The 26,070-nt window shown below is 48.9% G+C and overlaps 6 non-coding genes across 6 annotated transcripts; 3 read left to right on the forward strand and 3 right to left on the reverse strand.

Moving 5' to 3' along the window:
• Positions 1 to 1,104: 1,104 nt before the first annotated feature.
• On the forward strand, positions 1,105 to 1,267 carry LOC127493890 (U1 spliceosomal RNA). Its single transcript, XR_007924427.2, has one exon. It is a non-coding gene; the product is annotated as a U1 spliceosomal RNA (small nuclear RNA).
• A 4,078-nt stretch (positions 1,268 to 5,345) lies between these two features.
• On the forward strand, positions 5,346 to 5,509 carry LOC127493883 (U1 spliceosomal RNA). Its single transcript, XR_007924420.2, has one exon. It is a non-coding gene; the product is annotated as a U1 spliceosomal RNA (small nuclear RNA).
• An 8,911-nt stretch (positions 5,510 to 14,420) lies between these two features.
• Positions 14,421 to 14,493, reverse strand: TRNAV-CAC (transfer RNA valine (anticodon CAC)). Its single transcript has one exon. It is a non-coding gene; the product is annotated as a tRNA-Val (tRNA).
• Positions 14,494 to 15,649: 1,156 nt separating this feature from the next.
• On the forward strand, positions 15,650 to 15,721 carry TRNAE-UUC (transfer RNA glutamic acid (anticodon UUC)). The gene has a single exon. It is a non-coding gene; the product is annotated as a tRNA-Glu (tRNA).
• Positions 15,722 to 16,808: 1,087 nt separating this feature from the next.
• On the reverse strand, positions 16,809 to 16,879 carry TRNAG-CCC (transfer RNA glycine (anticodon CCC)). Its single transcript has one exon. It is a non-coding gene; the product is annotated as a tRNA-Gly (tRNA).
• Positions 16,880 to 25,646: 8,767 nt separating this feature from the next.
• On the reverse strand, positions 25,647 to 25,810 carry LOC138850766 (U1 spliceosomal RNA). The gene has a single exon (XR_011390945.1). It is a non-coding gene; the product is annotated as a U1 spliceosomal RNA (small nuclear RNA).
• Between the last annotated feature and the right edge of the window lie 260 nt (positions 25,811 to 26,070).

Below are 26,070 nucleotides of genomic sequence, written 5' to 3' on the forward strand. Positions count from 1 at the left end.
TGCGCCGGCTTCAGCGGCCACCGGAGGGTGAACCAACGGCAGAGGAAGACCTTTCTCTCTGTCTCTCTCTCTCTCACTGTCCACTCTGCCTGTCAAAACAAACAAACAAAAAAAACCAAACCAAAACAAAAAAAAAAGAATGCAGGGTGGAATATGAAGGCAATACGGTGTGAGAGCCAATGGAGGTGCCAGGGCAAGAAATACATACCAAAGTTTCTCTCTTTTGGGCAGTGAGGGAGAATGGCTGAGCCTTTATGTCCTTGTTCCATCAGTTGCGCCATGTGGCCACCTGGTTCCAGCCATGGCGGCGGGGGTGGTGGGGCGAGGGGGCGGGCGCTACCGCCTAGGATGCTGTCCGGGTTATAGATCACACCATAGATAAGATTGCGCCATTTTACTAACAGACTGTAGGGCATTGCGGAAAGTTCAGAGTTGCCCTCTATGCACTAAACGTCAACCCTTTGAAAGTCACCCACTAAGCTCCTCAGATGCAACTTCCCCGAGGGGTTTTGTCAGACTCGTGCGGTCTTGTGTCTGCCTTTTCGGAATGGAACAGGCGCAGCAATGAACTAAGCCCCGGTGAGGTGAGGAGACGCCCATGAGGAGATGGCAGTGTCCCGCCCCGCGTGTGAGACTTGCCCGGTCCTCTCTGCTGGGGCAGAGAGGTGGAATTCGACTGAAAACCGTCTTTCTAGCACCAAGTGGGGCTAACACAAACGACAAAACGCGGTAAGCGTGGCTGATGGGCAGTCTCCAGGAGGCTCTCGCTGGGTGCACAACTATGGCTGCTTTGTGCTACTTCACGAACCACCTAAGGTCCCTAGGCACGACCCGAGGCCGGAAGCAGGCTAGGAGAAGGGCGCGACCCCCGAGGACCCTGAGGGGCGGCGCCCATGCAGATGAGGTCGCGCGGGGGCTGCTGCTCCGGCACCGGCTGCAGAACCACGCACGAGTCCCACGCTGTGGAAATCCTCCTGGCCTGTTGCGGGACACTCGCTGGGATCTGCGGATCTGCGCAAGGAGAGCCTGAGGAGGAGAGGAAGTCACCGCGTGTGTACACAGCGAGCTGTGCGCAGCTGTGCTGGGGTGGAAGGGTCGGAGGTCATACTGACCTGGCAGGGGAGACACAGTGATCAGGCAGGTGGTCCCCCAGGGCGAGGCTCGGCCATTGCACTGTGGCTGTGCTGGTCCCTGTGATTTCCTGAAGTGTGGGAAACTCGAGTGTAGAATTTGTGGTAGTGGGGGCCTCTGAGTGTGCCATCCCCTGTTTGTTTTTTTTGTTTTTGTTTTTGTTTTTTCCTTTCTGGTACATATTCCAAGCTTTTTAAGGTGCATCAAAAGTTGTCAAAAAAAAACAACAACAACAACAACAACAACAACAACAACAACAAAAAACACCTGGAATACTTCTATACCAGCACAAAGTCCTACAATAATTACTCTCAGGTTCAGTCCAGCTTCTCTTCTCATGCTTCCTGAACCCCCTGTTGCGTCCCAGCCCAGTTTCTTCTCCCTGTCAGTGATTGCTGCCCTGAGCTCCTCCACCTGGCCACACCAGTAGTCTCAGTGTCTACTTCAGCAGAGAGAGCAGGAGAGCAGCGGAGTGCCTGAGCTGGGCACTGGCTTTGAGGACATGTCCCAAGTTTTAAGCCGTTACTGCCTGTTCATTAGGTTATCCTATTGGGGGCGCCCATGGGACAGGGCTTTCACATACTGTATGTTGACTGGCTTGGGGCTCATGAAGATAGCGGGGGTCTCCTGGAGACAGCCAGTCTCTTTAGGGGCTCAGTCCCCTCCTCTGCTAGCTCTGGGTGGAAGACTGTAACTATCTTGAAGGTGTGATTTAAAAAGCCAAGGGTCACACAAGACAGCCAGGATCCCCTTAGAGCCAGTCTGACTCTCCCCAGGGGCTCAGTGCCTTCCCCTGCCTCCTCTGGGTGAAAGAGTGCACCCACCCTGGAGGTGTGATTTAAAGCCCCAGGATCACACATGCAGCACAAGCAGCTATCAGTAGGGGAGATGCCGGTTGGTCTGGAGACAACTTTTCCAGCCACAGCTGGCAGCCTGCCTGTGAAGGAGGTTCTAGCTACACCTGAGGGGCCCACAGACCCCAGCCCCGCTGGACAGCCTCAGGTTTCAGCCTTACAACCTAAGACTTCTACATCAGTGGAAGCCAAAGTTATGGGGTAGAAGCCATTGCTCACTCGTGAATAGTTGGGGTGGCAGTCACAGGAGACACTCCCATCTGCACCACTGCATTCTCCAACCAGGGTGAGTGGCACCAGTATTGGTTGCCATTCAGTGTATGCTCAGGGGAAGTCCCCTGAGGCTTCAAAGTGTCACCCGCTTTGCCCAAGCTGCCTTCTCCACTCCTGCCCCGAGTGGCAAATTCTCTACGAAGCAGATAAAACCTGAGTCCCAAACACGCCCTGTGCACAGTCTCTTGGCAAGAACAGTCGCCAACCTTTCTGCTTCCAATAAAGGAACCTGTCTGTTGAGGTTGGTTTCCATCTCGTTTTTCCGTCTCTCCTTTCTGGGAGTCAAAAAGGCCAACACCCCAAGCTATTCCAGACCTAACAACCACAATCTGATATTTAAAATGCTATATAGTTTTTTTCCCTGAATTGTAAATTTTCCCCCTACTGTGGCCCCATTTTTAATAAAGATAATCCCAGTGACAAACTTAGGTTTGGGACAGTGAGTTACAAAAGATGCCAAAGTCCCAGGGGCGATATTATGGCGTCTTTGTTTCTGAAGGCTGGCGGCTGCATGGGGCATGTGTTCTCCAAACCATGCAGCCCCGACTGAGCTCAGGGGTAAGCCTGTAAAGGCAAAAACCACAGCTAGTTGGAAATGAATTACAGAACTTGTGTTTTAGCCAAGCAGATGTTACAGAAGCTAGAGAAGTAGGATCCGCTTATCTCAGGGGCATCTCACACATTTCCTGACCTTATGTAACCAAGCCTTACAGATAACATTCTTACAAGATCAGTTTTTCAATAGATGGCAGTCATGTGCCTGGTTAGGGAAAATAGAGGATACCAAGAAAAGGACAAAAAGGAGTGACTCTGGTCAGGCCATGGCTCACTGGCACTTCAACTAGGTCTAGTTTAATGCATGGTCTGGTTATTGAGCGCAGCTAGGATAGCAGTTGGCTATATAAGCTCCTTCTAAGCTGGCCTTGCTGGGACTTTTAATGAGGAGTCTTCTTTAAATGCCTCTCTATGGTGGGAAGACACAGGCAGGTCTGGCTGTGCAAGTCGGCCTTCAACGTCTCTCCTGTTGGCTGAGTTCCTCTCTTCCTGTCGTCCTCACAATGGTTGTATTGGTCCTGGGCCTTCCTGTCACCAGGCTGGGAACCTGTGAGACCCGCGCCAAGGGCAGGGTTCTTCCAGGGGCTTTCTTGGTCCAATCAAGTCAACTTCCATTCTTCAAAACTGGCCAAGCCTGGGCCCGTGAGCTTTTCTGAATACGACATTCTAGCCAAAGACCAGGTCGAGAAACAGTATTTCCAGTGAGTCTTCTCACAAAGAGAACACATATCTGCTGACACAGCAACAACGATTTTGGGGCTGCTTGCATTGCCGGCGTCCATATGGGTGCTGGTCTAGGTGCCCTCTGCTCCATTTATGATCCAGGTCTCTACTTGTGGCCTGCGAATAGCAGGGGAAGATTGCCCAAGTACGTGGGCCCAGCCGCCTAGGTCGCAACCCATTTGAAGCAGCTATGCCGCCATCGTTCCACTCGGGAGAGGAAGGCGCTGACGCGGGCAGGAAGTGGGATGGGCGAAGGGCGCTGCCTGAAAAACGCAGAGGGGACAGCGACCATGCAGCTGGGGCCAGCGGGGTCAGCTGCTCAGGCTCTGGGTAAGGAAGTACGCCCAAGTCCCGGGCGACAAAAAGGTCACATCACAGCCTGTTTCAGGAAACTCGCTGGGATCTGAGGATCAGTGCAAGGAGAGCCCAGGAAGCAGGAGGAACTCACTGTGTGTGTGCACAGAGAGTTGTATGAGGCTGTGCTGGGACAGAAGGGGCGGAATTCATACTTACCTGGCAGGGGAGACACCATGATCACGCAGGTGGTTCTGTAGGTAGGAAGTCACATATGAGCTTATGTGTGTGTGACAAAGGCCTAAAGAGTTGACATGTAGGTCCAGCATATGCATCTCAAAGTCACCCCAATAACCTGCCAGGGGCAGCCCAGTATTTGCATCCTGCCCTGCTCCCTCTACCCAGTAACCTGCCAGGTGGGGGTCCCCGCCCCTTCTGCCTGATCACCTTCCAGGTGCAGCCCAGTATGTGCACTTCAAACATCCTAGGGATCTTCCAGAGGGTCCTGCCCATCCTTCCTCTAAGCAGGGCAATGGCAGCCAGGCTTCCTGCTGTTTCTGAGAACTTCAGAAGCAAAACTCAGATAGGAACTTTTCGCATTTACATCCAAAAAGTCCTTTGTTCCGGGAAGAGCAGAGGCAGCAAGGCAAGGCCCATCCCCTTCAGAGCCCCTGGCCTCAACCCTCTGCCTGGCAGCTGAGCCACCCGCCTGGCCTGCCCAGGTGTACTCTCTCCACTCAACCATGTAACCTCACTCTCCCCCAGTCTGAGGGACTGACTGGGCACTCTCTCTCAGGGTCTGTCTGGAGAGGTGCCCATCCATTCTTACTTTGGCCCTGTCCTAATAAACCTTGCTGTTTTGCTTTCTGCTTACTCTCTGTCTCACGCCTGATTTCTTGCTTGGGCCCAGACAAGAACCCTGCCAATCTCTGGTAACCGTGCTCCCAGGGCGAGGCTCGTCCATTTCACTGCGGCAGTGCTAACCCCTGCGACTTCCCCATATGGGGGAAACTCGACTGCAGAATGTGTGGTAGTGGGGACGGTGTGCTCGCTCTCCCCTGATTTTTCTCCAGTTCAAAGAGTAGATGCTCCTCAGGCTTATCAAAGCAGGTGTAATGCATGGAGATAAATCGGGTCTCCCCGCGGCGCCCGCGTGGGTCGGGGAGGGAGGGACGGGACGGGCATAGCTGTCACTCAGCTCTTGGAGGGCGCGCTGGTGGTTCTGCTGCTGGGCGCGGGGTGGGCGGGGCGCCTGCGGTGGCGTCCCGGACGGGGCGGGGCTATGTAGATAGAGCAACGCAACGCAGGGGCTGCTGGTCCGGGACCTGCTGTAGATTCACGACCGCTTTCCCGTGCTGTGGGAGAAAGCACGGGACCGCTGGCGGCACATACGTGCGCTGTGCGTGCGTGAGGGCGAAGAGGGCCCGGGGCGGGGGAGGTTGAGGGGCGCAAAGTGAGCGCGTGTGAAGAGTGCGGGGCGTGTGAGGCTGTGCTGGGGTGGAGCGTTTGGTCCTCATACTTACCTGGCAGGGGAGACACCATGATCAGGCAGGTGGTTTTCCCAGGGCGAGGCTCTCCCATTGCACTGCGGGAGTGCTGACCCCTGCGATTTCCCCACATGCGGGAAACTCGACTGCAGAATTTGTGGTAGTGGGGCACTGCGTTCGCGCTCTGCCCTGGCTGTGCTTTGTTGAACAGTAGATGGTTATTACCTTGCAGTAGTACTGACTGTGTCGTCGGTGAGGAAGTACTTGCAACTTTGCTGGGTTCCACAACCCTACTTACTGCATCTACACTGATAATTTTCATGCAGTCTCATTCACTGTTACATTTCTTCCTCCTTGGATCTACTCCCTCTGGACTCATAGAGCCACCACTCACACTTTTTCTCCACGTAAACTGGCACAGGCTAGCGGTTCTATTCATTATTTTCACTTTCTCATAGCTCACTATGTTCTTTGTACTTTTCCCTCTAGGGCTTGCTGCAATTTGCATCTCATTTGCAGCCCAGAGCCATGATCCCTGGTGGTGCCAGGTCCTGAAGAGGAGCAGTAGGCCCCTCTAAGACAATTATTCAGGGGACATCCTTACAGGTTTTACAGGAAAATGCAAATAAACCGCCTCAAACGAGGAAAGAAGGGCTGCTTCTCATGTAACAGGAAGCTCAGTGCTGGTTAGGGTTTCAAAATCTACAGCCTCACCACATTCTCTTCCTATGATCCCACAGGAACATCCCATAGGAGCCACTGCCTCCTGCTTTTGTATACACTTTCAAGACAGTGAGCCTCAACCGATCCAGAAACCACAACTACTTTTTATGGATTGGCCTCCTACCCCAAAACTTACCCTGCTTAATACAATCTCTCTCATCTCTTATCTGTAACCACTGTAAATTCAATATAAACAATTTATAGGTTTTCCTTCTCTAAATTTTTTTTTTTTTTTTACAAAAATGGTTCTGAGTCCAGTGGACTTATTTCCAACGATCAGCCTTAATCCTGGGGGCTGGGGAATTTGTCCAAGGACCCAGTCCTTTTCTTGCTAAGGCTCAAAGAATCCTTGGTCTCAAGTGTTTTGGTCCAACAGTATCACTACAAATATGCTAAAAGTAGAACAATAGCACCATCTCATAAAGACTTAAATCAGTGTACTTTAGCAAACTGGATCTTTGCTACCATAGTGCTTTCTTGTGTACACACACACACACACACACACACAGCTCCTTCCTACTCACATATCAGATCAGGCATTTGCACTGACCTGATTATTCAACAACAACAAAAAAAGACATGACTTGAGCCATCTTGTAGTCCTCAATTTCCTGTCCCTTTTGCCTCCCTAGCTTTCTGCTTCTCCTCCTCAGATTCTTACTTATTCTTGTCCTCCTGGAGGGTGTCCTCTTTCAAGTCCGTGGCCTTGTCTATCAGGGCACAGGGGAAAAACTGAGAACTGTGCTAATATGGACAGTATTACTGCTGATTGAAATCAACTCAAATAATTGAACTGATCGTCTCTCTCAGGGTGTGTTGTGGTAAACTCCTTAGAAAAGTTCATCTTGAACATTTAGTTTTCCTCCAAAGAGAAATCTGAAGTGACAACTTCCAGAGGATGTAGAGTAAGCTCAAAACTGAAGCTCTGGCATTCACCAGGGATGAGGTGAAATAGCAGTAAAAGTTGCTGGGAGCCAGCTTCTAAGTGTGTAAAACAACCAAAGGGAAGTGATGTCTCTGTTGAGTTTGCAGATGGAGTTTACAAAAGATGGCTTGCTGCCTTTCTTTCCTTTTTAGAGATTTATTTATTTATTTATTTGAAAGTCAGCAATACAAAAGGAGAGGGATCTTCCATCCACTGGTTCACTCCCTAATGGCGACAACAGCCAGGGCTGGGCCAAGCCAAAGCCAGGAGCCAGAAGCCAGGAGCTTCTTCCAGGTCTCCCATGGGTTCACAGGGGCCAAAGCACTGGGTCATCTTGTGCTGTTTTTCCCAGGCCATTAGCAGAGAGTGGAGCAGCCAGGATGGGTCAGGCACCCTTATGGGATGCCAACATTGCAGACGCTTTATCAGTTAAGCCACAACTCATTCTTGAGAGAGATAAGGAACAGTTATAGGAGGGCAGTTGGCCTGCCAGTCTAGCCTTGAAATCATTTAACTACACGATGTTCCCATGATCCCAAAAATGTGTACTGTGACACGATTTCCCTCTTCATGTCCCCAGTGTCTGAAGTCTCCCCAGGTTTACAGATCTAAAGGAGTTTGGAAGAGCAGAGGATAAAAAGATGTAAGCCAAGGTTCTAGCAAGTTTCAGAGCATGACAAGAAGACTTCTTGGTGCAAGGTGTCCAGCGCGTAACAAATCTTCCCAGGCAGATGAATCAATCAATTCACAGGCTTGTACTGGGGTTCCAATCCCGGGCAAGGTTCCCTGGTCCCAACAGAGCAACAGACTGGGGGCCGGAGAAGTCGCGCATCAGAGATGGGGAGGTCTCCTTTCATAGATTCAGGGCATGGGGGTTAAAGGTTGAGGTGGGTCTGATCCTCATTGGTTGACCTTTAGGCACCCTCAGGGACCTTGACAAGGACTTCCCCCACCCCCGGAAGTACAGGTAGGAACCTTCCATTCCCGGAAGTATAGGCCTTCCTTCCATGTGGATCCCAAAGCTACCATCCCGACCTTTTGATGATAGGAAAGGGGGTGACGAAGAGTCTCTCTGGCTACTTCCTGCTGACTAGGGACGTCATCGACAGGGGCCCGCTGCGGATATCTTGGGGCTCCGCTGGGACAGGCATGTATGGATGGAGAAGCATCTGGTTGAGCGCCTGGTTGCTGAAGGCCTTGGTTCATTCCATTATCAGCTGCTGTAAACACTTAAACAGACACTGCAGAATACAAGTCAGGGTGAGAATAGCAACCAATGATACTAAGAGTGGCATTAACAAAGTAATGAGAGGATTTCATAAAGGAGAGGAAATGAGGGGGGGGGTCTCTGGACCCTTGTGAGGATTGTTTGATGGACTGGTTTAAATCTGATCCCCGCTGAGATCGGGAGAAAGGCCACTCAACTTTTGCAGGTAGAGGGGTTTGTCTGTAGAGAAATTCTGAATAATCATATGACATTAAGTGGAGGAGAGGACCATCAGTATACACAGGTTGGGAGTAGAGCCATTGATGTTAGAGTAGAGGTTATGATTACAAAGGAATGAGACCCGAGTGGGCTAGACAGGGTCTAGAACAAAGGACAGAGTCGTTATTAGAGGACTCAAGAAAGGTGCTGGCAAAGCCACAACTCAGTTTGCTGATTGAGAGGCAAATAGAACCTGACAGAAGGGGCTTGATAAAAATCTGGTGGGCTTTAGGCCTTATAAGTTAAGAGGCCCGGATCTGTCTGTCTCTTCACATGGGGTACATCCTAAGGGAGGTGTGAAGCTCCTTGGGGAAGGCACCCTGTTGACTTGCATTACCTACCTGGCCTGGGAGGAGAGCTGGCCAAGTGAAGGCAGGTGGCATCTCTAACAGGAAATTTACAGTTCTGCCTGCAATGTTGCTGACGCTACTTGGCCATCTCTTCTTAGCAGTGGTGTTCACCTTGGAAGCTGGGCTGAGTGAAGCGCTTTTCAGCTTAGAGCCAATAAGATCTGTGGCTCGGACCTGAAGTCCTTCGACTCCAGGGCAGGTCCATTTCCAGTGATCCAACTCTTGGCTGGCAGAGCTGCCAGGGCTCTTCCTAAGCTGACTTCTGCTGAGGCCCAGGCTTACCACATTGAAAGCCACAGCAGTGGACTGGCCTGTTGGGACTGCTTGAGGGCAGATCACTGTACAGAACAGCTATTCATAGGCCTGCCACCTATCTTTCCATTTCTGATGCCTGGCTTTCTTTTCCTCCTGGTTTTTGTTAAAGCAGACCAGAGGATGCAAGTCCAGGGGCTTCTCAATCCCATCTCTAATCTAAAAATCAAATTGTGCACCTTGGAGAGTCCTTCAGAATAGAATTAGTTTCCTGGCCTCTTCTTTCTTCAAAATAACTCTTTCCTTTTAACCTTCCTTACCAAATGCACACTTCTGTACTTGTGATGTTTTCCATCTGCCAATTTGCTTGATCTACATTTCGAAGAGGAGTAAACCTCACCGTGCACAAACCCGGAGCCGGCCACGTCAAAGAAGGAAATTTGGATGTGCTCTTTGTCACAACTGGACGGGAAATACCCCCAACGGTGAACTGCTGCCTCGCAGGGACCCGCGGAAGCAGTTTCCACTAATGAAATAGTGTGGTTTAGCCATTCTCCCAGGAGAGCTATTTCAAATACCAGTCGTACTTCTCTTCTCTTCTCTTCTCTTCTCTTCTCTTCTCTTCTCTTCTCTTCTCTTCTCTTCTCTTCTCTTCTCTTCTCTTCCCTTTTCTTTCTTTCTTTCCTTCTTTCTTACTTTCTTTCTTTCTTTCTTTCTAAACAGGAAACCAGATTGAGCATTGAATGAGTTTACAATAAAAACTATAATAAAAAGTCATGGTCCAGAATGGCTTGTCTCCACTCCCTGTATCCTAGTTTTTATGGGAACAATAAATTATTACACTACAGTACACATGGCAAATTACTGCATTATGGTACAGAACTTTTTAAAAAGAAGTGAGTTTTGCGGTATGTTTAATTTTGACAAATGCAGTCAGCACCCAGTTCAAGTTACAGAAGATTACTATGATTCAAGAAAGGTGTGTGGAGCCCCTTTCCAAGCCATTCCTTCCCTCTCTCTCTCTTAGTTAATCACTAATCTGAGTATTATCACCAGAGCTCACAATTGCCTATTTTTGAATTCATGTCAATGATTGTACAAGGGTACTTCAAGAAGATTGTGTTAAATGGCTGTCAAAGGTAAGTTTCCTTGGCTGTAATTTTTTTTGAAATCCATTCAGATGAGCAGTCTTCACCAAGTTCACCCAAAAAATCATATCAGGAAAAAAAATGCTTGGATTTCAAAAATGTTTCACCAAAACGAATGTTTTAATTCCATTTTCTATGAAATTTTTGAATCACCCTTGTGTACATTTTTGTATGTGGCTTCTCCCCACTCCCAGGTAATTATGCCCATTATGTTTGAGATATATCCAAGTTATGTGTATCATTTCTAAATTTTGGTCCCAAACTTTCCTGAGCTTTTTATAGAAGAAAAAGTAGGAAATTCACTGAACTCCATATGGAATGCTGGTCTTCCATGGCTGAAATAAATATCTTCCTAGGGATTTGTTTCTTGAACTCCAAATATTGCTCTGAATTAATTCAAAACTCACTTTTTAGTTAAGTTTTCTGCCAGTACCATGTATTCAAAGCAATCTAGATCAGTTTTCTATTCAGTGTAGACATGCATAACATGTCTGTACTATAATTTATCTAGCTAGCCCATAAATGTAGCCATCTAACCCCCCCTCCAAGCTTGCAAAATGAGTGAGCAATAGTAAAATGGTTGTATCCATGCAGGTATCATTATGGAATCGGAGCAATTATTTCTCTGGGGGCAAGCATTTAAGTGTGAGTCTTACGGTTTTCTTTTCGGAAAAAGGACAAGTTTGTTTCCGCCCGGTTTTGAACTGGGGACCTTTCGCGTGTTAGGGGAATGTGATAAAAACCACACTACAGAAACCACCGCCCAAAACCTCTTCCTTCAAAGCTGGCAGCTGACCGAGAAGGTTTCCTCCCTGTGCCCTCAGAGCCCAGTCTCTCTGGTGCAATTGGTGAGCGCATTCAGCTGTTAACCAAAAGGTTGGTGGTTTGAGCCCACCCAGGGATGGCACGCAGATGAGCACATTCTTGTATCTACTTCTCTGCTGTCTCCACAAAGGCCACTTCCCCACGTCATTCCACTCTCCTAGACCACCTTTTGGGAGCCAAGGAATCCTGAAACACACACCGAGGAGGAACCCAGTCCTGGGGCCCAATGTGCTGGCGCCAGTGAGGTCCGGCGTACTCACCATTATTAGCAATAATTTGTTTTGTTTTGTTTTGTTTTACAGGTGGTTTCTTTCTCCTTTTTTTTTTTTTTTTAATTTTTGACAGGCAGAGTGGACAGTGAGAGAGACAGAGAGAGAAAGGTCTTCCTTTGCCGTTGGTTCACCCTCCAATGGCCGCCGCTGCAGCCGGCGCACCGCGCTGATCCGATGGCAGGAGCCAGGAGCCAGGTGCTTTTCCTGGTCTCCCATGGGGTGCAGGGCCCAAGCACCTGGGCCATCCTCCACTGCACTCCCTGGCCACAGCAGAGAGCTGGCCTGGAAGAGGGGCAACCGGGACAGAATCCGGCGCCCCAACCGGGTCTAGAACCCGGTGTGCCGGCGCCGCAAGGTGGAGGATTAGCCTATTGAGCCACGGTGCCGGCTCTTTTTTTTTTTTTTAAGATTTATTTTATTTATTTGAAAGTCAGAGTTACACAGAGAGGAGAGGCAGAGAGGTCTTCCATCCCATGGCTCACTCTCCAGTTGGCTGCAATGGCCGGAGCTGTGCCGATCCGAAGCCAGGATCTAGGAGCATAGCAGAGAGCTAGATGGGAAGTGGGGCAGCTGGGACTTGAACCAGTGCCCATATGGATGCTGGCGCTTCAGGCCGGGGCTTTAGCCTGCTGCGCCACAGCGCCATCCCCACCATTATTAACAATAATTTGTAAAAATAAGTTTTTGTACTCTGTGCAAGTACTTTCAAACTCTTCTGAAGCCTGGTTGGCTTCATGAGAACACCGCAGTGGTCATTGTATTGTACACTAGGAAGATGTATCATGCACGTCTTTAGCCCCTGTGCAGCGGTGTCCATAGTGTAGCGTTGCCTGTGCAACTGCTTCCTTATAGCTGGTATACACGGCTTCAAATATCAGCCAACTTGGAAACTGCTCTTTTCCGAGAATGGCACTAAGTCATATTCCAGGTGGTTTATGAACTCCATTAGTGTCTCTAACTTCACTTACTTGTCAGCACAAGCTTACTATTCAGGGATCTTGAACCTCCAACAAGGGGAGTGGACCCCCTGCTTGACTAAGAGCTTGGTCCAACAGGAGGATTTGGTGGGCACTCCCCACAGCTGCTCTACTGCGGGTATTGACAGCTAAACTTCTAAGCTAGCTTGCAGACTTCCAATAACTGCAACTGTTGTCTGTGATGACCTGGTTACATGCATCCAAAGAACCCTGCCAGATGACCTCTTTTATGGCTTTCAGCCAAGCCACTATCCCAAAGGGGAATCCTCATGGTGTCAGACACCTGTTCTCCTGCTTTCCTTTATATCTTCAGAGATCTTGCGTTGGCTTCCACAGGAAGTGATGAGAAGCCAATGCTTCTTCTCCTGCTATACCATGGTCAGTGAGCATGCAGATAACTCTCTCCATAGTATTCCTTGCCAGATGTTTGCTGGGGCTCTGCCCAGACCATCTGTCCATGTGAGATGCATCACTGGAGCCAAAGGAACCTGCACCCGACAGGCAGACCTGGGCCCTAGTGCTGTGGGCTCATGATCCCTTGGTTCTTCTGTTTCTCCCATGAGCAGAAACAGAGCTCTTGACTCCTGCATGCTGAACCTGGGTCCTGGACCAAGGCTTTTGTTCTTTCTTTAATTTTTGCATCGTGATTTCTCCCACCAGGGGCATCGCTGGGGGTTTCTGAGTGTCATGTTTCAAGTGAACTTCTGGGGTGATCTCTGTTAGGTGGTGATTGACAGAGATGCATTCTCTGTTTGATGGCACATGTCAGGAAAACTAGTGTGTGAGTCTGTATTGATTGTCCATTATCCTGGAGAGGCTAGTATTTCCTGGCATTTGAGCCTGCAGCAGTGAGGAGCTGCTCACCTCTTTCCAGTGTGTGGTGAAATTATTATGGCCCTATAGCTGTCAGCAAGAGCTTTTTTTTGTTTTAAGATTTATTTGTTTATTTGAAAGGCAGCGTTACAGAGACAGAGAGAGGGAGAGAGAAAAATCTTCCATCTGCTGATTTACACCCTAAATGACCTCAAGAGTTGGGGCTGCGCCAGGCTGAAGCCAGGAGCTTCTTCCGGGTCTCCCACGTGGGTACAGGGGCCAATCACTTGGGCCATCCTCCACTGGCCACCCAAGCCCTTCCAAGCAGCACCATCTAAGACCAGGGCTCAAAAGCTCTCCTGGGAGAGAAGGCAAAGCTCTGGCTGTGGTGAAGACAGCACACCAGTGAAGACAGCGCCAAGAATTCCAGGGATAAAGTACAAGAGAGTGTGGGCAAGGGGTTGGGAGCCATTAGGATGCACTCAGCACACGCTGGGGTTCCAGTTATTAAAACTGTCGGCTGCCTGAACCTTCAGAGGGGGCGTGCAACCCTCACAGTGTCCTGAGAATTCTCTTGGGTGGGGGTGGGTTAATGTAAATATATACTTTCAACTGGGGTGCCTGAGGAATATTGACAGTATCAGCTTGGTTTGAGATCCAGATGCAGATTTAAATTCAGGTTCTCTCCACCAATCAGTGGGTTCTGCCGCTGTGTTCCCATAGGATGGGAAGCCAAGCAGGCCCCTCCTCAGCTCCCCTCTGGAGCTCACAAACCAGAAAGCACTGGTTCCGTGTCAGCTTAGGCAGAGGACTGAGGCCTATGGAGAAGATTCACTGTAAGAAACCTGAGGGGCCTACACTGTGGTGTGCGGCGCTGGCTTCCCCATAGGCTCCGGTTCATGTCCCAGCTGCTTCCCTGGATAGTAGTGGAGGATGGCCAAGTCCTTGGGCCCCTGCACCCACCTGGGGATTTGGAAAAAGCTCCTGGCACCTGGCTGTGCATTGTCTCAGCTTCAGCTGTTGAGGCCATTTGGGGAGTGAACCAGCAGAAGGAAGACGTCTCCATCTTTCTCTAACTCTGTATTTCAAATAAATAAACAAAGAAATATTTAAAAGAAAAGAAGAGAAATATGTAGAGAGAGAAAGTGAGAAAGAAAGGAAAGAAAACCTGAAAGCATTTCCCTCTTGTAAACCTGGCCGGAGTCGGGTGACAATGGCCAGCGCGGGAGAAGAGAAACGAGGTCTGGTTGATGTGAGCTGCGTGGACACGTGGACACGGCCGCTTCTCCTCCTCACTCTGCTCTTATTCTCCTGGCTTCAGGAAAAGAATTCTGTTTCCGCCCGGTTTCGAACCGGGGACCTTTCGCGTGTGAGGCGAACGTGATAACCACTACACTACGGAAATCAACCGCGGTAGTACCTGCTAAAATATTTCCCTGAGAGCCATGCAGATGAAGCCTGTGCCCTGGTATCTTCATGAGACAATGTGGTGCCTTTCTCGTCCCCTTCCCGCCGCCTTCGGTCATTTCCCCCATCCACACGGAATGAGAAACCCCGCGTTTCCACGAACACGTTAGGGTCCTGCGGGACAGAGGGGGCAGTGTCCGCTCTCCTGCGGGAGCAGCACGGGCGCCAGCCTCTGGGGATCCCGCACTCCCTGCGGCCCCGCACGCCTGCGCCACGCCACGTCCCCGCACGTCCCCGAAGAATCGCTGGAGCTCCTCCGTGGGCCGCCCCGGGAGCTGCCGGGTACCCGCCACGGTCCCTGGGCCCTGAGCAGGCCTGGCAGAGGCTGAAGCGGAGGACAGAGCCGACGAAGGCGCGCAAGGACAGCCCAGTGCCATTGCCAGGAGGCGCGAGGGTCATGGGTCTGCTCGCCTTGGTCCGCGCCGCTTACTTGAACTCCGTCACCAGGAGGAAGGAGCGGGTGACAGCAAGGCCCGTCCTCGAGCCACAGGAACACACGCGCTCCTGGCGGGTTAGATGTGGAGTCGAGGAACGCCCCGGCGTCAGAGCCCTCGTGTTTGGGATTGTTCTGAGCGTGGGGAGGATGGGGACCGAGCTCCAGCTGAGATGGAAACACTCAGGGGCGGCAGGGTTTGGGGGACGGGCTCGTCGTGGTCTTTGTGGATCTCAAGGCCCTTGCTTGGGAGAGATTCCCTCGGGCGTCTGTGTCCCTGCTTCTGTGGGTGTTGTCGTCGGAGCTCGTAGCGGCTCAACTCAGCTCCTTGTACCCGGGGCGCCTTCGGGTCTCCCTCCCGCCGGCCACCCCCGGGTGTCCTGTCGCCTGTACACACCTCCCCGGAGGCCCGCTGTCTGCTCCCCAAGGCTGCGTGGTTTCTGAGCTCAGCTGGGACGCCAGGCGGCCTGCGGGGAGGGGCTCCTGGTGCATCCGGTGCGGTTCGCCCTTTGGCGGGAATCTGCAGGGGCCGGCCTCCCAGGGCTTCCCTGAAGGCGGGACGAGGCGCAGGTGTGGTAACATGGATTAGTTCTTCTCCGCCGCGCGTGTCCAACGCAGCCGCTGCTGCTATGGAAACAGACCAGACAGTGCTTGCTGTGTGTCCCTGGTGGTCTAGTGGCTAGGATTCGGCGCTTTCACCGCCGCGGCCCGGGTTCGATTCCCGCTCAGGGAAGGGTCGTTTTATGCTCCCATGCTCTTCCCAACTCTCCCTCTGGGCCTGCTGTTGTCATCTCCAATTCCCACTCAGGCCCCTGCCACTTGACTAGTCCCACAAGCAACATACCCCAGGCTACACAACTATGTGGCTCAAACTCACTACAGTGCAGTAAAATGAGCTTTTGAAAGTGTGCAGGAAAATTTAACAGGAGTCTGAGAAGAGCCGGCTGACGCCCAGCATGGAAACTCTGGGGCTCTGCCTTATGTTTGTCGCTGATGGACGTCAGCATTCACTGAACCAGCACATGGAGATCACCTTCTGCAGTGCACTCTCATCCAAGGCCCCTCCCACACCAGGGATTGGGGGAAGTGTCTTCCTGGTGCTTACCTGAATCAGCCTGCTAGCCTAGAGGTCTGGTAAGCCTGGGGCTTCCTGTGTTTCAAAGATGTCCAGCTTTATGTTGGATTGCAAAGTCGTCACTGGACAGGAAAAGTTCATCTTCAGAAAAAGAAATTCAAACAAGAATCAAGTTTTTGAAAATCCCTAGTGCAATCTGGGCACATGGTCTCAGTCTGTGGGCTGCACTGAAACCTTTAGGATGGAAATCTGGGCTCTTCAGAAGGACTTTCAACATCAGGAGTGAAGAGCAGCCTCTCAAGACGCTTTGCAAAGATTCTGTGACTGTTCCCTTGGGTTGTCTAGCAGTAAACCTGTGTGACCCTGCTCTCCGACAGACCCTACAGACCTGCCTCCTACATCACAATTTCTTGCCTGACCTATGTCAGTTGTCAGAGTGGGGGACCCAATGCAGTTTTCTGTGCAATCCCAGGGACTTAGTGACATTTGATTCTGGAATGATTGATGCACCTGGACCGTCCAGGAGCCTAGGTGGTAGTGGCAGTGGCTCCAAGAACCAACATTCCAAACTGCAAAAACTCTCCTACGCTCTTATTGTGTGCAGTAATTTGAGATCCTACTAAGATTGTGTTGCTGCTTCATGGACTCTTGTCATCAGTTCAGGATTGCCTAGACAAGGGTCCTAGCACCAGCCTATGCAGTGCAATTTCACAGAGAAGTGTAAAGATTCCAAAAAGAGCAAATCTGCATTGGCCGGGAATCGAACCCGGGTCTCTCGCGTGGGAGGCGAGAATTCTACCACTGAACCACCAATGCACCTACCACTACTGCAGTCAAAGTGGTCACTCCTGAGAGTATCCCCAAAAAGAGCCATTTTTGCAAAAGAGGTTTATTGTAGTGTTGAGTCAAAGCTAACAAACGCACCCACACAGAAGTATTTTAATAGAAGACTTTCACAAAACTATCAATATCAAAATGTCTAACTTTACCTGAAGCAACTCAAAAAAGGTTCTTTCCAACTCTATGACAGCTCTCCATAGTGAAACATCAGAAATTCATTCAGGTTGCTTGTTTCTACTGCTGTCTCCAACGGCCAGCTTCCAAGTGTTGCCTTAGTGGTTCTTAGAAGGTGACCTAACTGGTAGGGGTAGGTAAGTAAAGTTCTGATCAGAGGAGAAAGTAGCAGCAGCAGACGCAAAAGAAAGGAAACCAAAGGACAGAATCAACATAGAGAAATGAAGAAGTCAATTTTGCTTCATGGAATTGTACTTTGTAGGATGTATGGTTTTTTTGTAAAAGTAATAACCAATCTTATGATAAAAACATGGTGTCTATTTTATATGATGTTTAAAGCATGTACAGGAATGTGTGATATAAAAAGATCAACAACTCTTGAGGTCAATGTTGATTTCTTTGGGAATATCCAATTTCCTCAATTAGTATGCTTTAATTTATCAGCTATGTAAGGACCTGGCTATTTTTTTTAAACTTTTATTTAGTAAATATAATTTTCCACAGTACAGTTTATGGATTACAATGGCTTCCCCTCCCGCCATAACTTCCCTCCCACCCGCACCCCTCCCATCTCCCGCTCCCTTTCCCATTCCATTCACATCAAGATTCATTTTCAATTATCTTTATATTCAGAAGATCGATTTTTATATATTAAATAGAGATTTCATCAGTTTGCACCCACACAGAACATAAAGTGTAAAATACTGTTTGAGTACTAGTTGTAGCATCAATTCACATTGGACAACACATTAAGGACAGAGATCCCACATGAGGAGTAAGTACACAGTGACTCCTGTTGTTGACTTAACAACTTGACACTCTTGCTTATGGCGTCAGAAATCTCCCTAGGCTCTAGTCATGAGTTTCCAAGGCTATGGAAGCCTCTTGAGGTCGCTGACTTTGATCTTATGTAGACAAGATCATAGTCAAAGTGGAAGTTCTCTCCTCCCTTTAGAGAAAGATACCTCCTTCTTTGATGGCCCATTCCTTCTACTGGGATCTCAGTCGCAGAGATCTTTAATTTTAAAGAAATGTTGATGGTTGAAATGTTAACATATTGGTCTTTTGATGAAGTTCAAATAGTTGAGAGTTCTGTACCCAGTTCTCCCCGGGGAAAGGAAGATGAGGAGAAGAACCTGGAGAGTTGTTGTTCCCCAAGTCAGGTCTGGGAGTCCTGACGGCTTTGGAGGACAGGAGCCGTGACAGGGGATCGTGCTTCTCTCACTGAGAGGCCATGCAAGGTCCACGCTGGGTCAGAACTTAGGGCTCAGCAAGGGAATCAACCTTCACTTTGAGCTTGCATAGCCTTGGTTTTATTTGTCCTCTGTCCATCACCCAAGACACACACCAGGTCTGGCCAATACACCTTCAAATACCACCTCTATATGCCAACAACATCTATATTTATTCTCACAAACCTGCACTTCCTACTCTCAACCCTCAATTCTCAGGTCAATGTTGCATGCATCTTAGAGTCTCTGCTAAATCTCTGCATCAGGTCAAATGCTAATGCTTAACACAGCAGACAGTTCCCTGTCAGCGTCACGACATCACTCCGCACAGCAATACTCTATGATCAGACCCAAGAACAGCACCTCCTGAAGAGCAGGGTATCACCTGAGGGCTTGAATTGGTCACTACAATCTATGTGTACCCCTGCTGAGTACATTGGCTTACTCCCAAGCCAAATCTTGCTGTATTCTTTGGATGCACTTTCTCATTCTCACAACGTAAATTGCTTCCAGTTTAATGTAAAAAGGGCATAAGTTTATTGAATACAAGCTTACTGCCACTTTTTGAACTACTTTCCACCTATCATCTCTTACTTCCACTAATAAAAGCAGATGAAAAATTGGCTTCCCTTCAGCCAGTCTATTCCATGCCATCCACTTCCACACTGGACCCTGTGTGAACCGTCCACATCTGAAATCTGGACACAACTGCAGCCTGCATCCGTGTAGTATCCCTGTTTTCATCAGTTAAGTCATTAGCACCTTATCTGTCTCTTGCTTCCCACTTGCTCATCATTCTAGTATCTCTTGCCAGCACTCACATTTTTTTTTTTTGACAGGCAGAGTGGACAGTGAGAGAGAGAGACAGAGAAAAAGGTTCACCCTCCAATGGCCGCCGCGGCTGGCGCGCTGGGACCAGCACACCGCGCTGATCCGATGGCAGGAGCCAGGTACTTCTCCTGGTCTCCCATGGGGTGCAGGGCCCAAGCACTTGGGCCATCCTCCATTGTACTCCCTGCCACAGCAGAGAGCTGGCCTTGAAGAGGGGCAACCGGGACAGAATCCGGTGCCCCGACCGGGACTAGAACCCGGTGTGCCGGCGCCACAAGGCGGAGGATTAGCCTAGTGAGCCGCGGCGCCGGCCTGCCAGCACTCACATTTAAGGACAACGAACTATTTGACCTAAGAAACTAAGGAGATGATGAACTTTGCAGAGTCCTGTCATTGAATCCCTTAGTGAGCTATTTTAATGCGGGCTGCCACTAGCAGAGTGCCAGCTGATTCGGTTCCTTGGCAGGGCACTCTTCCTGGCTTGCAGACCACCATCTTATTCCTCTTCTAAGTCTAATTACCTCTCCCAGGCCCCACATCCAAATGCCCTCATCCTGGTGACTTGGGGTCCAGTGAACCAAACTGAAGGTGATAGACATCAAGTAAGTAACACCAACACCTGTGCTACAGGATTGGCGGGTTTTCGGTTTGTTGCTCCCAGACCAGGATAAAATGCCTGACAGGTCCTGCAAAAACCGCTCCTTTGTTTCCGCCCGGTTTCGAACTGGGGACCTTTCACGTGTGAGGGGAACATGATAACCATTTCACTACGGAAACCAGGCAGGGAGAGGGCATTGGGATTTGCCTCAGAAAACCTGACATCTGCCATCTTCAACTAACAACACTTTCTAATCTACAAAGGTCAACAGCATTTCCAAACTAAAAAAAAAAAAAAAAAAAAAAAAAAGTCCTGGGAAGCATCCCTGATTCCTCAGGCAAGGAGCTTGCAGCTCTGGATGGGTCCCGGCTTAGGGTCCCTTGGAAGCCCCACTCTTGGCTTTGGGATCCCACATTTCCCAATTTGAAATTGTACAATCTATTTTTTCTCACAGACTTCTATGTACTCTTTACTGAAGGGTTGTGCTTGATAATGCAATAATTATGAGCAATAGATTTTGCATCCTTGGACTAAAAAAAAAAAAAACCTCATGGAATAGATCTAAGTTTACTGAACCAAGCAAGAGTTTGAAATGGACTTTGAGCACACCAAAACTGCCTAAGAATCCAATTCTGACCATATAAGAAAATAACTTTGAGGACAAATTTCACTTTTCATTTCCAGTGCAAATAAAAATATTTTTTTAATGTCTACCAACACTCTAGCCACTAGGGCTTTTTGTTATCTGCTTTAGATGATACTGGCAAAGAGGATGTGATCATTGGTGGGATGGCAGCAAAATCCAACAATGCAGGGAATCTACCTGAAAAGATTCAAAAGAAGGCTTTGATTCCAATAGGGTTATGCCACCAATTTCTGAGTTAACATGTTTAAAGGTGTGTGGGGGGGGGGCAGTGCTGTGGCATAGCTGGTAAAGTCGCTGCCTGCAGTGCTAGTATCCCATATGGGCACTGGTTCAAGTCCTGGCTGCTCCACTTCCAATCCCATTATCTGCTATGGCCTGGGAAAGCAGTCGAAGATGGTCCAAGTGCTTGGGCCTCTATACCCACATGGGAGACCTAAAGGAGGCTCTTGGCTTCAGCTTGGTGCAGCTCCGGCCATTGGGGCCATCTGGGGAGTGAACCCTCTCTCTGCCTCTGCCTCTCTGTAACTCTGCCTTTCAAAATAAATAAAAATAAATCTTTTGAAAGGCAGCGTTACAGAGAGAGGTAGAGAGACAAACAGAGAGAGAGAAAGTCTTCCATCCGCTGGTTCACTCCCCAGATGGCTCTCTAGCCTCCTCCTCTGGTCTCCTTTCTCTTCTCTCCTGCTCACTCTCTCCTCTCATCTCTCTCTTTCCTCACTAGCTCTTCTCCTCTCTTCTCTCTCACACTCGCCTTCTCCCTCTTTGTTCCCTCCTTCACCCCACCCCTTTGGTCTGCTGGGTTTTAGGTCAAGTGCCTAAGCCCCACGTGGCCAACTGAATATGACACCATGGGCCTAAGGTGTTCTTAGGAAAAATGCAACTGTAACTGTAAAAAGACACTGAGCTTGAAGGAATTTCTCTTTGAATCTAGGAAGAACACTACCTTTGAAAATATCGCTTTGTAACTTGCTAAACTTCTTTTGAATTTATTTTAACAGGTTTCCGGGTAATCAGTACTCAATGAAACAAAAATGGGTAATTAGTACTTGTTCTAGATGAATGCAATTTTAACTTTACTTGAATTCAGATAGCAATATTTAATATCAGCATCTTAAGTCATTTAGGTGTAACTGCTAATTTAAATTGGATAAAGGCAAATGAGATAAATGTGTCTAAATGTAAACTTTTGTATACTCAGCATGTTATATTCTATAAAAAAATTTGGGTTAGTTTATAAACTGTCTATGAAAAGAGTTCAACATTGCTTGGAGAAACTCAGGCTGAAATTTGATGTGTTACCTTCATCTTAATCTGACATTTTTAACAGGTTATTTAGAAATGTAGATCAAGGAAATTGGCAGATGGAAAACATCACAAGTACAGAAGTGTGCATTTGGTAAGGAAGGTTAAAAGGAAAGAGTTATTTTGAAGAAAGAAGAGGCCAGGAAACTAATTCTATTCTGAAGGACTCTCCAAGGTGCACAATTTGATTTTTAGATTAGAGATGGGATTGAGAAGCCCCTGGACTTGCATCCTCTGGTCTGCTTTAACAAAAACCAGGAGGGAAAGAAAGCCAGGCATCAGAAATGGAAAGATAGGTGGCAGGCCTATGAATAGCTGTTCTGTACAGTGATCTGCCCTCTAGGAGTCCCAACAGGCCAGTCCACTGCTGTGGCTTTCAATGTGATAAGCCTGGGCCTCAGCAGAAGTCAGCTTAGGAAGAGCCCTGGCAGCTCTGCCAGCCAAGAGTTGGATCACTGGAAATGGACCTGCCCTGGAGTCGAAGGACTTCAGGTCCGAGCCACAGATCTTATTGGCTCTAAGCTGAAAAGCGCTTCACTCAGCCCAGCTTCCAAGGTGAACACCACTGCTAAGAAGAGATGGCCAAGTAGCGTCAGCAACATTGCAGGCAGAACTGTAAATTTCCTGTTAGAGATGCCACCTGCCTTCACTTGGCCAGCTCTCCTCCCAGGCCAGGTAGGTAATGCAAGTCAACAGGGTGCCTTCCCCAAGGAGCTTCACACCTCCCTTAGGATGTACCCCATGTGAAGAGACAGACAGATCCGGGCCTCTTAACTTATAAGGCCTAAAGCCCACCAGATTTTTATCAAGCCCCTTCTGTCAGGTTCTATTTGCCTCTCAATCAGCAAACTGAGTTGTGGCTTTGCCAGCACCTTTCTTGAGTCCTCTAATAACGACTCTGTCCTTTGTTCTAGACCCTGTCTAGCCCACTCGGGTCTCATTCCTTTGTAATCATAACCTCTACTCTAACATCAATGGCTCTACTCCCAACCTGTGTATACTGATGGTCCTCTCCTCCACTTAATGTCATATGATTATTCAGAATTTCTCTACAGACAAACCCCTCTACCTGCAAAAGTTGAGTGGCCTTTCTCCCGATCTCAGCGGGGATCAGATTTAAACCATGTCCATCAAACAATCCTCACAAGGGTCCAGAGACCCCCCCCCCTCATTTCCTCTCCTTTATGAAATCCTCTCATTACTTTGTTAATGCCACTCTTAGTATCATTGGTTGCTATTCTCACCCTGACTTGTATTCTGCAGTGTCTGTTTAAGTGTTTACAGCAGCTGATATTGGAATGAACCAAGGCCTTCAGCAACCAGGCGCTCAACCAGATGCTTCTCCATCCATACATGCCTGTCCCAGCGGAGCCCCAAGATATCCGCAGCGGGCCCCTGTCGATGACGTCCCTAGTCAGCAGGAAGTAGCCAGAGAGACTCTTCGTCACCCCCTTTCCTATCATCAAAAGGTCGGGATGGTAGCTTTGGGATCCACATGGAAGGAAGGCCTATACTTCCGGGAATGGAAGGTTCCTACCTGTACTTCCGGGGGTGGGGGAAGTCCTTGTCAAGGTCCCTGAGGGTGCCTAAAGGTCAACCAATGAGGATCAGACCCACCTCAACCTTTAACCCCCATGCCCTGAATCTATGAAAGGAGACCTCCCCATCTCTGATGCGCGACTTCTCCGGCCCCCAGTCTGTTGCTCTGTTGGGACCAGGGAACCTTGCCCGGGATTGGAACCCCAATACAAGCCTGTGAATTGATTGATTCATCTGCCTGGGAAGATTTGTTACGCGCTGGACACCTTGCACCAAGAAGTCTTCTTGTCATGCTCTGAAACTTGCTAGAACCTTGGCTTACATCTTTTTATCCTCTGCTCTTCCAAACTCCTTTAGATCTGTAAACCTGGGGAGACTTCAGACACTGGGGACATGAAGAGGGAAATCGTGTCACAGTACACATTTTTGGGATCATGGGAACATCGTGTAGTTAAATGATTTCAAGGCTAGACTGGCAGGCCAACTGCCCTCCTATAACTGTTCCTTATCTCTCTCAAGAATGAGTTGTGGCTTAACTGATAAAGCGTCTGCAATGTTGGCATCCCATAAGGGTGCCTGACCCATCCTGGCTGCTCCACTCTCTGCTAATGGCCTGGGAAAAACAGCACAAGATGACCCAGTGCTTTGGCCCCTGTGAACCCATGGGAGACCTGGAAGAAGCTCCTGGCTTCTGGCTCCTGGCTTTGGCTTGGCCCAGCCCTGGCTGTTGTCGCCATTAGGGAGTGAACCAGTGGATGGAAGATCCCTCTCCTTTTGTATTGCTGACTTTCAAATAAATAAATAAATAAATCTCTAAAAAGGAAAGAAAGGCAGCAAGCCATCTTTTGTAAACTCCATCTGCAAACTCAACAGAGACATCACTTCCCTTTGGTTGTTTTACACACTTAGAAGCTGGCTCCCAGCAACTTTTACTGCTATTTCACCTCATCCCTGGTGAATGCCAGAGCTTCAGTTTTGAGCTTACTCTACATCCTCTGGAAGTTGTCACTTCAGATTTCTCTTTGGAGGAAAACTAAATGTTCAAGATGAACTTTTCTAAGGAGTTTACCACAACACACCCTGAGAGAGACGATCAGTTCAATTATTTGAGTTGATTTCAATCAGCAGTAATACTGTCCATATTAGCACAGTTCTCAGTTTTTCCCCTGTGCCCTGATAGACAAGGCCACGGACTTGAAAGAGGACACCCTCCAGGAGGACAAGAATAAGTAAGAATCTGAGGAGGAGAAGCAGAAAGCTAGGGAGGCAAAAGGGACAGGAAATTGAGGACTACAAGATGGCTCAAGTCATGTCTTTTTTTGTTGTTGTTGAATAATCAGGTCAGTGCAAATGCCTGATCTGATATGTGAGTAGGAAGGAGCAGTGTGTGTGTGTGTGTGTGTGTGTACACAAGAAAGCACTATGGTAGCAAAGATCCAGTTTGCTAAAGTACACTGATTTAAGTCTTTATGAGATGGTGCTATTGTTCTACTTTTAGCATATTTGTAGTGATACTGTTGGACCAAAACACTTGAGACCAAGGATTCTTTGAGCCTTAGCAAGAAAAGGACTGGGTCCTTGGACAAATTCCCCAGCCCCCAGGATTAAGGCTGATCGTTGGAAATAAGTCCACTGGACTCAGAACCATTTTTGTAAAAAAAAAAAAAAAATTTAGAGAAGGAAAACCTATAAATTGTTTATATTGAATTTACAGTGGTTACAGATAAGAGATGAGAGAGATTGTATTAAGCAGGGTAAGTTTTGGGGTAGGAGGCCAATCCATAAAAAGTAGTTGTGGTTTCTGGATCGGTTGAGGCTCACTGTCTTGAAAGTGTATACAAAAGCAGGAGGCAGTGGCTCCTATGGGATGTTCCTGTGGGATCATAGGAAGAGAATGTGGTGAGGCTGTAGATTTTGAAACCCTAACCAGCACTGAGCTTCCTGTTACATGAGAAGCAGCCCTTCTTTCCTCGTTTGAGGCGGTTTATTTGCATTTTCCTGTAAAACCTGTAAGGATGTCCCCTGAATAATTGTCTTAGAGGGGCCTACTGCTCCTCTTCAGGACCTGGCACCACCAGGGATCATGGCTCTGGGCTGCAAATGAGATGCAAATTGCAGCAAGCCCTAGAGGGAAAAGTACAAAGAACATAGTGAGCTATGAGAAAGTGAAAATAATGAATAGAACCGCTAGCCTGTGCCAGTTTACGTGGAGAAAAAGTGTGAGTGGTGGCTCTATGAGTCCAGAGGGAGTAGATCCAAGGAGGAAGAAATGTAACAGTGAATGAGACTGCATGAAAATTATCAGTGTAGATGCAGTAAGTAGGGTTGTGGAACCCAGCAAAGTTGCAAGTACTTCCTCACCGACGACACAGTCAGTACTACTGCAAGGTAATAACCATCTACTGTTCAACAAAGCACAGCCAGGGCAGAGCGCGAACGCAGTGCCCCACTACCACAAATTCTGCAGTCGAGTTTCCCGCATGTGGGGAAATCGCAGGGGTCAGCACTCCCGCAGTGCAATGGGAGAGCCTCGCCCTGGGAAAACCACCTGCCTGATCATGGTGTCTCCCCTGCCAGGTAAGTATGAGGACCAAACGCTCCACCCCAGCACAGCCTCACACGCCCCGCACTCTTCACACGCGCTCACTTTGCGCCCCTCAACCTCCCCCGCCCCGGGCCCTCTTCGCCCTCACGCACGCACAGCGCACGTATGTGCCGCCAGCGGTCCCGTGCTTTCTCCCACAGCACGGGAAAGCGGTCGTGAATCTACAGCAGGTCCCGGACCAGCAGCCCCTGCGTTGCGTTGCTCTATCTACATAGCCCCGCCCCGTCCGGGACGCCACCG

Source organism: Oryctolagus cuniculus, chromosome 7, assembly GCF_964237555.1.
Source record: "Oryctolagus cuniculus chromosome 7, mOryCun1.1, whole genome shotgun sequence".
NCBI classification, from domain to species: Eukaryota; Metazoa; Chordata; class Mammalia; order Lagomorpha; family Leporidae; genus Oryctolagus; species Oryctolagus cuniculus.